This window comes from Macaca mulatta, chromosome 12 (assembly GCF_049350105.2).
Source record: "Macaca mulatta isolate MMU2019108-1 chromosome 12, T2T-MMU8v2.0, whole genome shotgun sequence".
NCBI classification, from domain to species: Eukaryota; Metazoa; Chordata; class Mammalia; order Primates; family Cercopithecidae; genus Macaca; species Macaca mulatta.
Window position 1 is genome coordinate 89,248,564 of NC_133417.1, and position 16,713 is coordinate 89,265,276.

Below are 16,713 nucleotides of genomic sequence, written 5' to 3' on the forward strand. Positions count from 1 at the left end.
TGCTATTAAAGCATGATATGTGAGCATTGTTAGCTGCTTGTAATGTCAAAAGTCTGAGCTGGAGAATCTATAGGCAGAGCTGTGACCCCCACAAACAGTAAATAATGTGGTGACCTAAGTACTTCATATTCTCTGAGACCAGATACTAGAGCCCAGGCCAGCAGGCCAGGTTGGAGATCTAAGAGTCTAGATACACAGAGCCTGACAGATGCTCTATCTCCATCACACTTCCCTTCCAAACTCTGGCAAGTGAACTTTCCTATTATTCTTTCCAGTGTGTTTGGTTCTCTCCTACAGGAAACACTTTGGATGAGAAATCCTAGAGAGGTAATGTGAGAGTATAATACATTTGAATATGTTGAAATATATGTTTCTACATTTATATCAAGATTGATGAAAGGTGGTAATTCTGACCTGTGGCACTCTCTGCGTTTGCCTAAGGAGCCCCTTTAACGTGCACTAGTCTCCAATTACAATCCTCCTCAAAGAAGTTAATGGGAAGAATACTAAATTTACCAATGAGGAATGACACAATTTGTTTTCTGTGAATTATGTGTAGATTCCTGGACATCAGCTTTAATCCAGCACTAAGATACTTTGAGATCCCAAGAGAATGGTTTCATTTAGATTCTCAGTGGGGCCGTCTTTAGGCCTTCTTGTGACATAATACTTACACTCCAGCAGGACTTTGATTATCTGAGTCAGCTGTATATATTATAAAAGCAAAAGCTACTTATATAAAAGTAATAAAGTAATTTTATTTAATCAGTTAATGAAAATATTTTTAAGTAACTGTGCCAGGTGGTAGCTTAACATTTTAACTTTCTAATTTAATTTACATAATTTAAAAAGAATGTGAAAAATTCCACATGACTCGACTTTCATGCCTATAAATTAGGCCCAGGCAATATATTCAGTGTTTAATGCCATTTAAAAACCATGTAGCTTTACTTTCATTAATTTACCATGTATATGTAAAACAATTCCTAAATTGCTTTTATTTGAAAGCTTGCCATTTTTCAAAAAGCCTTCAGAATTATATAAAGGTTGCAAGAATCGTTCATCGAAGTTCTGTATGCCTTTACGTATATTTGCCAATTTTCATCATTGTGCTACCTTTACCATATCTTCTCTTTTTCTCTTTATCTCTCCCTTCCTCCTCTCTCCTTCTCTGTATCTCTCTGACATTTCTGTCCTTTGGCTGAGCCATTTGAGAGCAAGTTACAGACATGATCAATTATCCCTTAATAATTCCACCTGTAAGAACAAGGACATTCAATCACATGTTTACAGTACAATTAACATGTTCAGGAAATTTAACATTGATATAATAATTATATCTAGTACACTATACTTCAACTTTTTTCAATTGTCCCAGTGATCTCCATATATATATTTGTGTGTGTGTGTATATATATATATGTGTGTGTGTGTATATATACGTGTGTATATATATAGATGGAGATCTATATATAGAGATATATATAGATAATATTTTTAGTTGATCCAGGATAATGCTTCTATTTATTTGTGGGTCTCTTTAGCCACCTTTAGCCATAAACAATTCTTCTCTTTTCTCTTTATCTTCTCTTTTTCTCTTTATCTCTCCCTTCCTCCTCTCTCCTTCTCTGTATCTCTCTGACATTTCTGTCCTTTGGCTGAGCCATTTGAGAGCAAGTTACAGACATGATCAATTATCCCTTAATAATTCCACCTGTAAGAACAAGGACATTCAATCACATGTTTACAGTACAATTAACATGTTCAGGAAATTTAACATTGATATAATAATTATATCTAGTACACTATACTTCAACTTTTTTCAATTGTCCCAGTGATCTCCATATATGTATTTGTGTGTGTGTGTGTATATATATATATGTGTGTGTGTATATATATACGTGTGTATATATATAGATGGAGATCTATATATAGAGATATATATAGATAATATTTTTAGTTGATCCAGGATAATGCTTCTATTTATTTGTGGGTCTCTTTAGCCACCTTTAGCCATAAACAATTCCTCACCTTTTCTTTGTATCTCATAAAACAGGCACTTTAAGGAGAACATATGGATTTCTCTTTGTTTTCATATGATTAGATTCAGATTATGTATTTTTGGCAAAAATTTAACATATATAATATCGCATTTTTTTTAGTACAATACTTCGTGGCGGGGGAGGGGGCGGAATAATGTCCCTGAGTCCTAGTTGTTGTGTCTCAATTTGATGTATTTAATTTAGGTGGCATCTTTTATATCAATACATTAAAAAAGCAGCCCGTATTCCATTCTCCATCACATTTTAACTGATGGTTTTGGCATTGATGGACTATTCTTGCCTGAAACATAAATAAAAATTTGGTACCGGAAGTTTTTTTTTTAATCTATTATTTTTACACCTACATTATTTATTTATTAATATACTTATAATCTCTATGGGTTCATAGTCATTGGATTATAATCCATTCTTTTTACAATACATTTCATGCTGAAATTGTCCCATAATCGTCTAGTGCAAACATTTTCACATTGACTTGAGTCCCTCCCCCTTTAATAGTATTTTCTTACTTTGTGCCATAATGAAGTGTTACGAGTTTACTTTGTACTTTCTCTGCCCCATCCTTTAAATCAACTATTTTTCAAAAATTACTTGTTCGCTTAAGTGAATAATAGTTTTGAGAAGCAAGATATAATTGCTTGATGCCTTAATGCCTATTGGGTTGGTATTGTACTTGGATCCTTTTAATAAAGAGAACTGTAGTTTAGTAGGTTGGTAGGAGGGTGGGTAGATAGATATATTGACAGATAGATTTTTAAAAATCATGTTTATAATGTTATCTTCAATTCTAAACTAACAGCACCAATTTCATCCTTGCCTTACTAGACCCCCCACCCCATATTTGTTTTTTCAGAACATGAATACTTGCTTCTCATAATGTCATACATTTATATTTGACATATATTTATGTATTTGCTTAATTTTACAACATGTATGGCCTTACTATACAGAAAAGTGTTAACATAGTGGGTTTAAAATTGCTGCCCTTGAAAAGTTCTGCTTGTAAGATGAGCCCTTGGCTGGCATCTGGGAACCTGGCTTTCAGGAATGCTCCTACACTCCTCATGGTAAGAATTGCTCACTGTGTTTAAACTGTTTGAGTAAGCAATATGGTATATCCTGAATACCTGCTTTCCTTCTAAGAGTCTGGAATTTTTGTACATACCAGGTAGAGGCCCCCTGTTTGACTTGGCCCAATAAAAACTGTGGGTGATAATTCTGTAACCAACTTCCCAGTTGAAAACATTTCACATGTTCTTGCTGGGGAAATTAAACACATTCTGTGTGATTCCACTGGGAAAGGACCCTTGGGAAACTGTCTGGTTTCCCCAGATTTGCTCCATGCAACTTCCCTGTTAGTTAATTTTGTTCTGTATCCTTTTGCTGTGAGTAAAACTTGTGCTAAATTCTGTGAATCCTCCTAGGGAATCATCAGACCAGTAGTCTTGGGTACCTCTGATACGCCTGCAAACAGAACACCTCTAAGGAGAGTTTTTAAAATTATGTCTTTTTTTCCTTTCATTAGACTGAAAGTAGTCAGAAATAGATAGTCAGAAACTACCTTTTTTCTTTCTGTTTTGAAATAATTGGAAATTTACAAGAATGACAAAAAAAGAAAAAAAAAAAAAGGACAGAGAGCTCTATGTACCTTGCACCAAGTTCCCTACAGTGATTGTATTTCACATAACTATAACAAAATATCAAAGAAGGGAATTGGCATTGGTATAGGGTGTGTGTGTGGTTCTGTGTGAGTGTAAATTCAGGTAACCACCATGACAATCAACCTATAGAACTATTTCTTCGACACAAAGTTCCCCTTCAGTAACTCCCTTCTTACCACCACCCCCATCATCACTAGAAGCACTGATCTGTTTCCCTATTTATTATTTTGTCCTTACGAGAATGCTATATAAATGGCGTCATATAGAGGGTGACATTTTGGGGATTGGTTTTTATTATACAGTAATTCAGGTGAGATTAAACATGATACTGCCTGTATCGGTAACCCATTCCTTTTTACAAAATAATTGCCTTGGGCAGTATGGCCATTTTAATAATACTGATTTTTCCCATCCATGAGCATGGAATGTTTTTCCATTTGCTTGTGTCATCTCTGATTCCTTTGAGTAGTGGTTTGTGGTTCTCATTATAGAGATCTTTCACCTCCCTGGTTAGCCCTATAGCTAGGTATTTTATGCTTTGTGTGGCAGTTGTGAATGTGATTGCATTCCTGATTTGGCTCTCGGCTTGGCTGTTTTTGGTGTACAGAAATGCTGGTAATTTTTTTACATTGATTTCGTATCCTGAGACTTCACTGAAGTTGTTTATCAGATTAAGGAGATGTTTGAGCTGTGACTATAATGTTTTCTAGATATAAAATTATGTCATATGCAAACAGGGATAGTTTGACTTACTCACTTCCTATTTGAATACCTTTATTTCTTTCTCTTGCCTAATTGCCCTGGCTAGGACTTCCATACTACCTTGAATGGGAATGGTAAGAAGGGCACCCTTGTCTTGTGCTGGTTTCCAAGGGGAATACGTCCAGCTTCTGCCAATTCAGTATGGTATTATCTATGGGTCTGTCAAAGATAGCTCTTATTATTTTGCGGATTATTACTTCAATACCTTGTTTATTGAGAGTTTCTAACATGAAAAGGAGTTGAATTTTATCAAAAACCTTTTCTGCATCTATTGACATAATCATGTGGTTGTTGTCTTTAGTTTTGTGTATGTGATGAATCACAATAATTGATTTACGTAGGTTGAATCGAACTTGCATCCCAGGGATAAAGCCTACTTGATTATGATGCATAAGCTTTTTGATGTGCTGCTGGATTTGGTTTACCAGTATTTTGTTGAGAATTTTTGCATTGAGTTTCATCAAAGGTATTGACTTGAAGTTTTCTAATTTTTGTCATGTCTCTGCCAGGTTTTGGTATCAGGATGATACTGGTCTTATAGAATGAGTTAGGGAGGAGTCCCTCCTCCTAGATTTTAAAAAATAGCTTCAGTGAGAAGGTACCAGATCTTCCTTGTACATCTGATACCATTTGCCTGTGAATCTATCTGGTCCAGAGCTCTTTTTGGTTGGTAGGCTATTTATTACTAATTCCATTTTAGAGCTTATTATCGGTCTGTTCCAGGATTCAGTTTCTTCTTGATTCAGTCTTGGGAGGATGTATGTCCCCAGGAATTTACCCATTAATTCGAGATTTTCTAGTTTGTTTGCATAGAGTTGTTCATAATATTCTCTGATGGTTATTTGTATTTCTGTGGGGTCAGTGGTAATGTCCCCTTTCATGTTTCTAATTGTGTTTATTTGGATCTTCTCTCTTTTCTTCTTTATTCGTCTAGCTAGCAGTCTATTTTATTTATTTTTTTTTCTTTTTCAAAAACAACTCCTGAATTCATTGATCTTGAATGGTTTCTTGTGTCTCTATCTTCTTTAGTTCAGCTCTGATATTGGTTATTTCTTGTCTTCTGCCAGCTGTGGGGTTGGTTTGCTCTTGGTTCTCCAGTTCTTTTAGTTGTAATGTTAGGTTGTTAAATTGAGCTATTTCTAAATTTTTGACCCAGCAATCCCTTTATCTAAATTATCAAATTTGTCCATAATCCCTGATGGCATTCTTAGTTCTTAAGTCTGCTCTGTCTGCAACTGATAGAGCTACTCCCTCTTTTTTTTGATTAGAGATAGTATGGTATATCTTTCTCCATCCTTTACTTTTCCTCTATAAGGTTCCTTAGATTTAAAGTGAGTTTCTTGTAGAAAGTATATAATTGGGTCTTATTTTTTGATGCACTCTAAAAATCTCTGTCTTTTAATTCTCATCTATTGATTATTGACGCAGTTAGATTAATATCTACTATATTTGTTACTGGTTTCTATTTGTTGCCTTTATTCTTTGTTTCTATTTTGTTTTTCACATTTTTTCTTTTTTTGTGTGGTTTTAATTGAGCACTTTATATAATTCCTTTTTTTCTTCTTTCTTATCATCTTTTCACATCAATCATACTTCTAAAGTCCACTTTAGAAATAACACTGTACTGCTTCACAAATAGCATAAGTATCTTATATTCACAAAATATTTCTAATTCTTCTCATTTCTTATATCATTGCTGTCTTTCATTTTACTTGCACAAAAGCATACATCAGGTGTCAACACTTTAAATATTTTACTACATTCATTGCTTGCATGGTTTCTGAGAAGTCCGATGTAGTTCTTGTCTTTACTCCTCTATGCATATTTTTTTCCCCCTGACTTTTTTCAAATTGTTTTAATCTTTGATTTTCTGAAGCTTGAATATGTTGTACCCAGGTGTAGGTTTTTTTGGTATTTATGCTGCTTGGTGTTATCTGAGCTTTCTGGATCTGTGATTTGGTGTCTGACATTATTTTGGGAAAACTTTTAGTCATTATGGCTTTAAATATTTCTTCTGTTCTTTTCTTTCTTCTACATCTGGTATTCTCAATATATATATGTTACACTGTTTGTGTAACTAGTTGTTCCAGAGTTCTTGGGTATTCTGTTCTCAGAGGGGTTTTGTTTTTTTGTTTGTTTGTAGTTTATTTTTTTTCTTTATTTTTCAATTTTGGAGGTTTTCATTATTATATTCTCAAAGTCAGAGACTTTTTGCTCATTTCCTCCAATCTCCTAATGAGCCCACTGAAGGTATTCTTCATTTCTTTTATAGTGTTTCTATCTCCAGCATTTCTATTTGATGCTTTCTTAGAATTTCCCCATCTACTTACATTATCTACCAGTTCTTACATGTTGTCTACTCTTTTGTCAAAAACCTCAGCATATTAACTGTAAGGTTTATTTAAATTAAATTAAATTAGATTTATTTTAAGTTTATGCTGTGATAGTTCTAACATTCCTGCCAAATCTGACACCGTTCTAATGCTTATTTAGCTTTCTCACACTGTGTGGGTCTTGTTTTTGTTTTGTTTTGCCTTTCAGTATGCCTTCTAGTTTTTGTTGGAAGGTAAATATGACGTACTTGGCAATTTTTTTTTAAAGGCAGTAAATTGGTGTTTAGTAATGCAGTTGTAATGTGGGGACAGGAGGAGGAAAGCAATCTGTAGTCTTATTATTAGTCTTAGTCTTTTAGTGAGTTTGTGCTTCTGGACTATGGACTTCACCAGTGCTTCTTTATTCCCTCCCATTTAGGTGGGACAGGGTAAGTAAAAGGGCTGGATTTTTAGTATTTCTCTTCCTCCACTTAGTAGGCTAGAGGTAACTAAAGTAGGGTGTTTTACTTGCCCTGGGTGAGTTAGACTCTGGTAAAGCTCTATCAGGTTAAGGCTCTGATAAAAATAGTTTCTCCTGAGGGAAGGCTTTCTTAAGAAGAACAGAGTACTCTAGTATATTTCAAAGGGGTTATTTCTCCCCTCTTCTGCTCAAAGCAGGAGAGGATTTTTCTCTGATATTCACTGTGATGACCTGGTATAACTCCTAGAAATAAACACACAAAAGCATTAGGGTTCCCTATAACTGAGTCCCCCTGGAGATTTTAACTCTCAGACTTGTCCATCCTGAGCCTCCAGCAGTTGCTCAATTACCATTTAGGTTTCCTTACTATGATAACTGGTTCCTGTGGAGACACCTGCTCTGATAAGTGGTGTTGTTTTGTGTGTGTCTGTCTATCTACCTGTTCCTCCAATTTTGGACACAGTGGTTTGCCCCGTGATCTCACTTCTCTGAAATACCTAAAAACCTTTATTGACTTAAAAAAATATTTAGCTTTTTATTTGTTGTTAGGATCATGTGGTGACTTCTAAGCTCCTTGAAGGACAGACCAAAATTCAAAGAATTTGCCAATTCTTTTTAAGTTGCTGAATCAGTTTTTATGGCAGGATGTACCACAGTTGCCTTAGCCATTTGCCTTTTAAAGGAGTTTTGGTTGTTTTCAGTTTGGGGTTTTTAAAAATAAAGATGCTATGAACATTCTTGTACAGGTTTTGTTTAGGTGTTTGTTTTGAATAAAAGTCATGTGATGGCTAAGTATATGGCATGTACATATTTTTCTTTTATTAAATTTTAAAGAAAATGTCAAACTATTTTGAGAATGGGTATATCATTTTACACTCCCACCGGCAATGTATGCAAGATCTAGGGTGTCATCTTCATCAGAATTTCATGTTGTCACATTTTTAAAAATATGTTTTATCTGCTCTAGTAGGTATGTAGTAGTATGTCATTGTAGTCTTAATTTCCATTTGCCTACTGGCTACTGGTGTTGAACATCTTTTCATGTGGCCATTTACCATTCACATATCCTTTTTGTGAAATACCTGTTTGTATCTTTTGGCCATTTTGTATTTGGATCTCTTTAAAGCAACGGCAGTTAAAAAAGACAAAAAGGATCATTATATAATGATAAAAGGCCTTTTCCACCAGAAAAAATATCATAATCCTAAGTATATATATATATATATATACACACCTCACACTGGACCTCCCAAATTTATATTACAATTACTAATGGACCTAAGAAATGAGACAGACAGCAACACAATAATAGTGGGGGACTTCACTACTCCACTGACAGCACTAGACAGGTCATCAAGACAGAAAGTCAACAAATAAACTATGTATTTAAACTATATCCTGAAACAAATATACTTAACAGATACTTACAGAACATTCTACGCAACGACCACAGAATATACATTCTATTCAACAGCGCATGGAGCTTTCTCTAACATAGGCCACAAAATGAGCCTCAATAAATTCAAGAAAATTGAAATTACATCAAGCACTCTCTCAGACTACAGTGGAATGACATTGGATGTCAACTCCAAAAGGAACCTTCAAAGCCATGCAAATATGTGGAAATTAAATAAATGAAATCAAGATGGAAATTTAAAAATTATTCAGACTGAATGACTACAGTGACACAACGTATCAAAACCTCTGGGATACAGCAAAGGCAGTGCTAAGAGGAAAGTTCATAGCCATAAACACCTACATTGAAAAGTCTGAAGGAGAACAAACAGATAATCTAAGGTGACACCTAAAGGAACTAGAGAAACAAGTACCAACCAAACCCAAACCCAGCAGAAGACAGAAAATAACCAAGATCAGAGTAGAACTAAATGAAATTGAAACAACAACAACAAAAATACGAAAGATAAATGGAACAAAAGGCTGCTTCTTTGAAAGGATAAATAAAATTGATAGACTACTAGCAAGATTAACCAAGAAAAGAAGAGAGAAAATCCAAATAAGCTCAATTAGAAACGAGACGGAATATATTACAACTGACACCACAGAAATTCAAAAGAAACAAGGCTACTATGAACACTTTTATGCACATAAACTAGAAAACCTCGAGGAGATGGATAAATTCCTGGAAAGATACATTTTTCCTAGCTTAAATCAGGAAGAACTAGATACTCTGAGCAGAACATTAACAAGCAGCTAGTTTGAAATGGAAATTAAAAAATTACCAACCACAACAACAACAAAAAAGTCCAGGACCAGACAGATTTACAACAGAATTCTACCAGACATTCAAATAATTTGTACCAATCCTACTGACACTATTACACAAGATACAAAAAGAGGGAACCCTCCCCAAATCATTATATGAAGCCAGTATCACCGTAATATCAAAACCAAGAAAGGAAATAACCAAAAAGAAAACTACAGACCAATATCCCTGATGAACATAGATGGTAAAATTCTTAACAAAATACTAGCTAATGAAATCCAACAACATATCAAAAAGATAATCTACCAGGATCAAGTGGATTTCATACCAAGGATGCAGGAATGATTTAACATACACAAATCAATAATTGTGACACACCACATGAAAATTACATGATCATCTCAATAGATGCCGAAAAAGCATTCGACAAAATCCGGCATCCCTTTGTGATTAAAACCCTCCACAAAATCAGCATACTGTTCAGTTTTGAGAGTATTTTATAATGTCTACATATAAGTCTTTTGTCAGATGTGGCTTGAAAATATATCTTCTAGGTCTGTAACTCATCTTTGTATCATCTTAACAAAGTTTTACGCAGAGTTAAATTTTTGGTTTTTATGAAGTCCCATTTATCAATTTTTTTCAAGGATTAAGCTTTTGGTTTAATGTCTAAAAACTCTTTACCAAACCCTATATCCTGAGGATTTTTCTATTTTTTTCTAAAATATTTACAGTAGTTTTACATTTAAATCTATTATTAATCTGGTATTAATTTTTGTATAAAGTATTGGGTTTATGTTGATGCATTTTCTTGCCTATGTGTATCCAATTGCTTCAGGACTACCTGTTGAAAAGACTGCCTTTCTTCGTTGAATTACACAGGTACCCTTGTTAAAAATCAGTTGGCTGAAGGTGTAGTTGTGTTTTTTACTAGGCTATTCATTCTGTTTCATCAATCAATATGTCAATTCCTTTGCCATTAATCCTTAGTCTTGAATACAATAGCTATATAATTAAATAAAATTGGGGAGTGTAATTCCTCCCATTGTGTTCTTTTCCATACTGTTTTAGCTATTCTAGTTCCTTTCCTTTTTCATGTAAGTTTAGGGTAAGATTGTCTGTATTTAAAGTAAAATGCTGGGATTTTTATAGGAATTGCTGTGAAACATTAGACCAATTCTTTAAGAATGTTTATAATCTTATTCTCAAAAAAGTATTAATTTATTCATTTAAAATATTTAATAAATGACTGTATTCTTCAAATAAAGTTCTAAGCCCAGGGAATGCAGAAAAAGAGATAATCACAAGACATGCTGTTTGTTATTAATTTTATATTTATTAAGCTTCTAAAATAATTATTCTACCTGGGACCTCAATGCACACATGTAAGCAGTTTTTTAATGATGAATGATTGAGATAAAGAATGTGACACCTTACATACAAAACTGGAAGAGAATCATGCTAGCATCCTTCTAATTTGCACATCCCAGATGCACCTGACCCTTACAGAAGCAAAGGTAAAATAAAAATGGAAGAATATTTGATAGAGGGAGAAAATATGTAGGAAAGAAATAGAAATAATTGCTTCAAAATGCATATGTTTTAATCTGGGAATGATTAAAATGCACAAAATAAATTTGAGTATTAATAAATAATAAATAAGTAATGCTTGTGTTATGGGAGAAATTAAAAGAGAGATGTGATAGTTAATAACAAGCAGACAGGAATACTTTAGGTAGACTGTCAGAAACCTGAAAATTGAAAAGGAAGAAGAATGTGATGCAGAACAGACCATGCTATCTGAGCATTTAAAAATCCAGTGTTCCAGGAACATAATTTGAAAAGAAAAGAGGTATATTGGGTGAAATATGGGAGGTAAGAAAGAGCCAGATGAAATCGTCAGATTAATGGTATATATTAGTAGTGATAATGAACATTATTTCAAATCATTGAATGTAGTAGATATTATCCTACTGTATCTTTAAATACGTTGATTGCTTTGGGGATGAGTTGTGTATTTCTTATAAATGTTAATATTAAAAGAAACTACCTTTTCTTATTTTATAGAGACATAATAATTCATTCTAAAAAATGGATCTTAAGTTTTTTTCTCACCTAATTCGAATCTATATTGGAAATTTATATTTATTTCTCTTTTTAATCTACTAATACATAAACTTTTATGTAGTTGCAAATACACACATTTATACATGGGTCCCTCTCTCCATATATAGACAGGGAGACATATTCCTAGACTTACCTTAAATGTAATACTCTTTACTGGGATATATTTTTCTAAATTCACATTCCTAGATAGCTCTGTTTTGACCTTTCTACGGAGTGATGCCTTTATATTCTTCCTCTGCTACCTTTATGTTTCTTAAATGTCACAATATCAATTGTTTTTAAGATCTTATTATCTCTTATATTAATATTTCTTGATATTTCAAAGGCTTTCATTGGTATAAAATCTTCCTGTATTACAAAACTATCAATGTTGGATTTTTATTTTTCCTTACTGGGTTATGTTGGAAACAAATCACTTAGTTTAAGGCATTTCTTTATTCTCCTTGGTGCTATACATATCTATGGTTCTGTGTAAATGATAAATAATAACTCTAAAGCCAAGCTGCTCAGCTTCCTTAATGACTATTTGGACCTCCCTCAAGAGGATACATAATATCTTTCCTTGATAGCGGTGGGAATAAAAAGTAAAAGAAAATTATCGTTAATACTATTTTAAGATTGTATTGATGAGTATCTAGAGATAATAGTTTTACTAAAAAAGAATTTCTAGAAAAACCTGACTAACACTTTAAAAGCAAATATTTCACAAACATATTTTAATTATTGTACTGTGTAATACATGTATATTGTACTTTTTTAAAAAATCAGGTTGAGTATGTCATTTACAACTTTCTTTTAACGGGGAAAGACTAAGTTTAACAACATAGGTGATGTCATCTTGTCTTTTGCTGTCTTTTGAGTAATTTGAACCTTAATAGACCTCTGACACACCACTGTAGCCGAATAAACAGTGTAAGATGTAAAGCCTAAGAGAGTAGAAGATGTCACATGAAACTTGGATTAGAATCCTTTAGCATTCTGGAAAGAAAAGTTTTACAGAAGATAACACAGGCTCATGCTCAAAGTAATTCGTAACAATTAACAGAAATGTGTGTGTGTGTGTGTGTGTGTGTGTGTGTGTTTTAATATTATGAGAACCTCACCTAATCTCCCATTTGTTCTATGAAAAGTCCAACATTCAGCAATAATATTAATATCTAGAAAGACAACTAAATACACACACATTATACCAATGGAAATTTTCTAGTTTAATATTGTACTATATTTAAGATGCAATCAGTGACGAAAAGTTGAATGACGGGTACATCTCTGTACTATTTTTGAAATTCTCTGTGTTTTATAATTACTTCAAAATCAAAGTCAGAAGCAAACAATACATTCTACTTTTTATTAAGTATATTGAGATTATTATTCAAGCCTGTGTATCATTTTTTATGACATTTGTTATCTAACTTGTCTATAAAACTATCACAATTTCTATTTTATTTAAGTTTTTTTTTTTAAACTAAATCTTGGGGAACTTTAAAGTATATTACTTACTCATATATAACAAAGATATAGGTAATTATCTTTCTTACAGGAAAAAAACTAAAACCTTAATTGTCTTAAAAGCATTTAAATGTCTCTCTCATAATAATCTTATTAATGGACTATTCAAGTTAGTATGGATCCCATAAACTACAAAATTCATAAGGCTCCACTATCAGTCTTCTCTGTCTTTGCTCATTACGGTTCTAAAAGAAAGATACTATTGAACAGATTTATTAAGTGCTAACATATTGTATCTTTATATTTTGCCATTATTAATACTTTATTTTAGAATCTTTCCAAAAACTTACATTTTGTGTAAACTTCAGATAACCTCCAATATATAACTATATAACACACATGCATATACGTGCACACACACACATATTCAATTTATTCCTCTAACAACTTTAGACCAATTCAGAATGCAAGAGATCTGTATATGTAACATTATATCCAAACAAACACATTCCTTCATTTAATTCCTAGTTTCCAAAATGTGATTAGTGATGACAATCAGTGATATCATATGAATCTCTTTAAAGAAAACATGGGACTTTGTAAATGCCAAACATGCTTTATTAGATAGTAATTTCAAGTGAAGCATGATAATTATAGTGTACATTCAATTACAAAAATGCATATTTTTAAATAAAATAATCAATTCATATCATTTAAACTTTACTATCTTCCTAGGTATAATAGTAGTCAAAAAGTTGTTATGTGATATTTATGGAAAATACTTTAAAGATACAGAATGAAGCATTTCTGTGAACTTTAATTCTTTTGGAACTGGATCGGTAATCATAATAAAAAATAATAGCCAACATTTTAAACATTTTTTAAATGTCAAGAACACTAGCAAATATGTAACTTGCATGAACTCATGTTGTTCTTACCTTATTCCCCTAAAGCAGGTATTATTGAAGTAATTTTTTACAAATGGAGATATTATTGACATGGGAGAGAAAGTATCCTATTTTTTGTTTATGTTTAGCTACAATAAATAATTGTTACCAAATATTGCATGTCAATATTTGTGATCAAATATTACATATCGATATACTGCTTTGTTCCAAATTAAAAATTTTTATTCATGTAAAAAATAGAAAATTGAACACTAAGTACAGAATTTCAAGAGCTTAGAAATGGCAAAATGGTGTCTATCAATCAGCTATATGTATATGTAGAGAGACCCAATCTTATATACTTTTCCTAAATATTATAGGTAAATATGTCAATCCTGAATTATTATTTTTTACCTAATGATTATTCTACCTCTCTTCCATCCTTACAAAATTACTCTATAACCAGAATTTTTTTAAAACACCATGCAGTTTACCAAATAAGTAAGTTAATTAATTAAAACAAAACACCATATTCACCATCATGTTAAATGTATAAATTAGATCTGAGTTTCAATTTTACATGACAGAAAAAAGTCACCATTTTTATGCCCAAACAAGTCAAATGCATTAATTAAAATTGAAACATATATTTTATTCAATCAGTCAGACTCTCAAATTTTTAATTTCTCACTAGTGCCATTCACTTATCTAAGTGTTGGGGATATATCAACAAACAAGTAAGACCAAAGTTGTGTGCCCCCATGTAGCCTACATCCTTCTAGACCAAGGCAGACAGGACAAATAATAAAATTAAAAGTATATTAACAGGTGCTAACTTAGATGGAGAAAAGCCAAAGTACAGCAAGGTAAGAAGAACTATGAGTGCAGGGGAAATTCATTGAAATATTTAATGTGTCGTCAGAGTCACTCTCATCGAAAGGGTGCATTTGAGAAAATACAGAAGGATATGGACAAGTTAGCCAAACAAATACCTAAGAGAACAACACTGCTGGAAGAGAGAACAGATACGGCAAACATCTAAATGCGAAAGTGTGCTGGGTTTATGTGAGATAGAGCAAGGAGGCGGGTGTGCCAGAGCAGGGAGCACAAAACTTAATACAGATGTGATAGCAAATTAAAGGTAAACCAGATTATGGTAGGGTCTTACAAGGCATTTTAAGGACGTTTACATTTCAGTATAAAACAAATGGGGAATCACTTCAGGGTTGTGAATAGAAGGGTGGCAAGATTCATTTAGGTTTATCAGGATTAATCCAGCTGCTCTGTTGAGACTAGACTGGGTGTAGAGTGGGGTGCAGGGTTGGGGAAGAGTGGACAAGAGAGACTCATTTGAATATGGTTGCTTCAATCCAGGTGAGAGATGTTGGTGTCTAAGACCAATGGAGGGAATAAGATGTGGTCAGAAAGCTGATATATTTTGAAGGCAAGATAACAGATTGGAAGTGTGGGGTGACAGAATAGTCAGTATGATTATGTGGTTTGGGATAAGACAAGTGGCAATAGTATGTGAAGGAGTAGCAAGTGAACTGTGTCAAATGCTGAAGGTTAAGATTAGAAAATAGCATGAGGGCCGGGCGGGGTGGCTGAAGCCTGTAATCCCAGCACTTTGGGAGGCCGAGACGGGCGGATCACGAGGTCAGGAGATCAAGACCATCCTGGCTAACATGGTGAAACCCCGTCTCTACTAAAAAATACAAAAAACTAGCCGGGCGAGGTGGCGGGCGCCTGTAGTCCCAGCTACTCGGGAATCTGAGGCAGGAGAATGGCGTGAACCCGGGAGGTGGAGCTTGCGGTGAGCTGAGATCCAGCCACTGCACTCCAGCCTGGGCGACAGAGCGAGACTCCGTCTCAAAAAAAAAAAAAAGAAAGAAAATAGCATGAGAACAGCTAGTTGATAGTAGTCATATGTTGCTTAATCCTAACATTCATTCTTTTAAGTGTGTTTTTTTTTTTTTTTCCCAGAGTCTCCATCTGTCGCCCAGGCTGGAGTGCAGTGGTGCAACCTCAGCTCACTGCATCCTTTGCCTCCTGGGTTCCATGCGCCCACCTCTTTTAAGCTTTTAAATTATTTCAATTAATTATTTTAAGTTTTCTATTTTGAAAAAAATCAAATTTCAAGCATCAGTACTGAGTTTAGAGACGATTTCATCCAACATTGTGGTATTTTTAGCACAATTTAAAAAATATTTTTAAAGGCATGATTATGCACAAATTTTTGTTTGGATTTTCCTTCAAAATCCAAATAAAGGCTATTTATTTTGGAACATAAATAATGGTATCTAGAATCAATTATTTTCATGAGATATAGAAGGTATAAATGATAATATTGCAGCAAGACACGTACTTGGAAGATAACAATTTACAATACTTGTTTTCATATAAAATAAAATAGATGGTATATTACATTTTACTTTTATCATATACAGAGCATTTTTATATTAAATATCATAGTTATAATACAATATATCTTTTCTCAGATTAATACAATAGGACATATCCCCACAAAAAATATACAAAATTGGAATCAAATTGGGTTGAAAATACCCCTCCTATTAAAATATCCTTTCTGTTAAACTTTTAATAAAGGTCAACTGGATAATGAGGCAAATGTAATTATAATGGAGCCACTAAATTAATAATATTTCAATTCTAAAAATAATAATTAGAGGAAAATTTAATGTAAGGCTTGTTATTGGAAAGAATTCTTATTTGGGAACTGTAATACA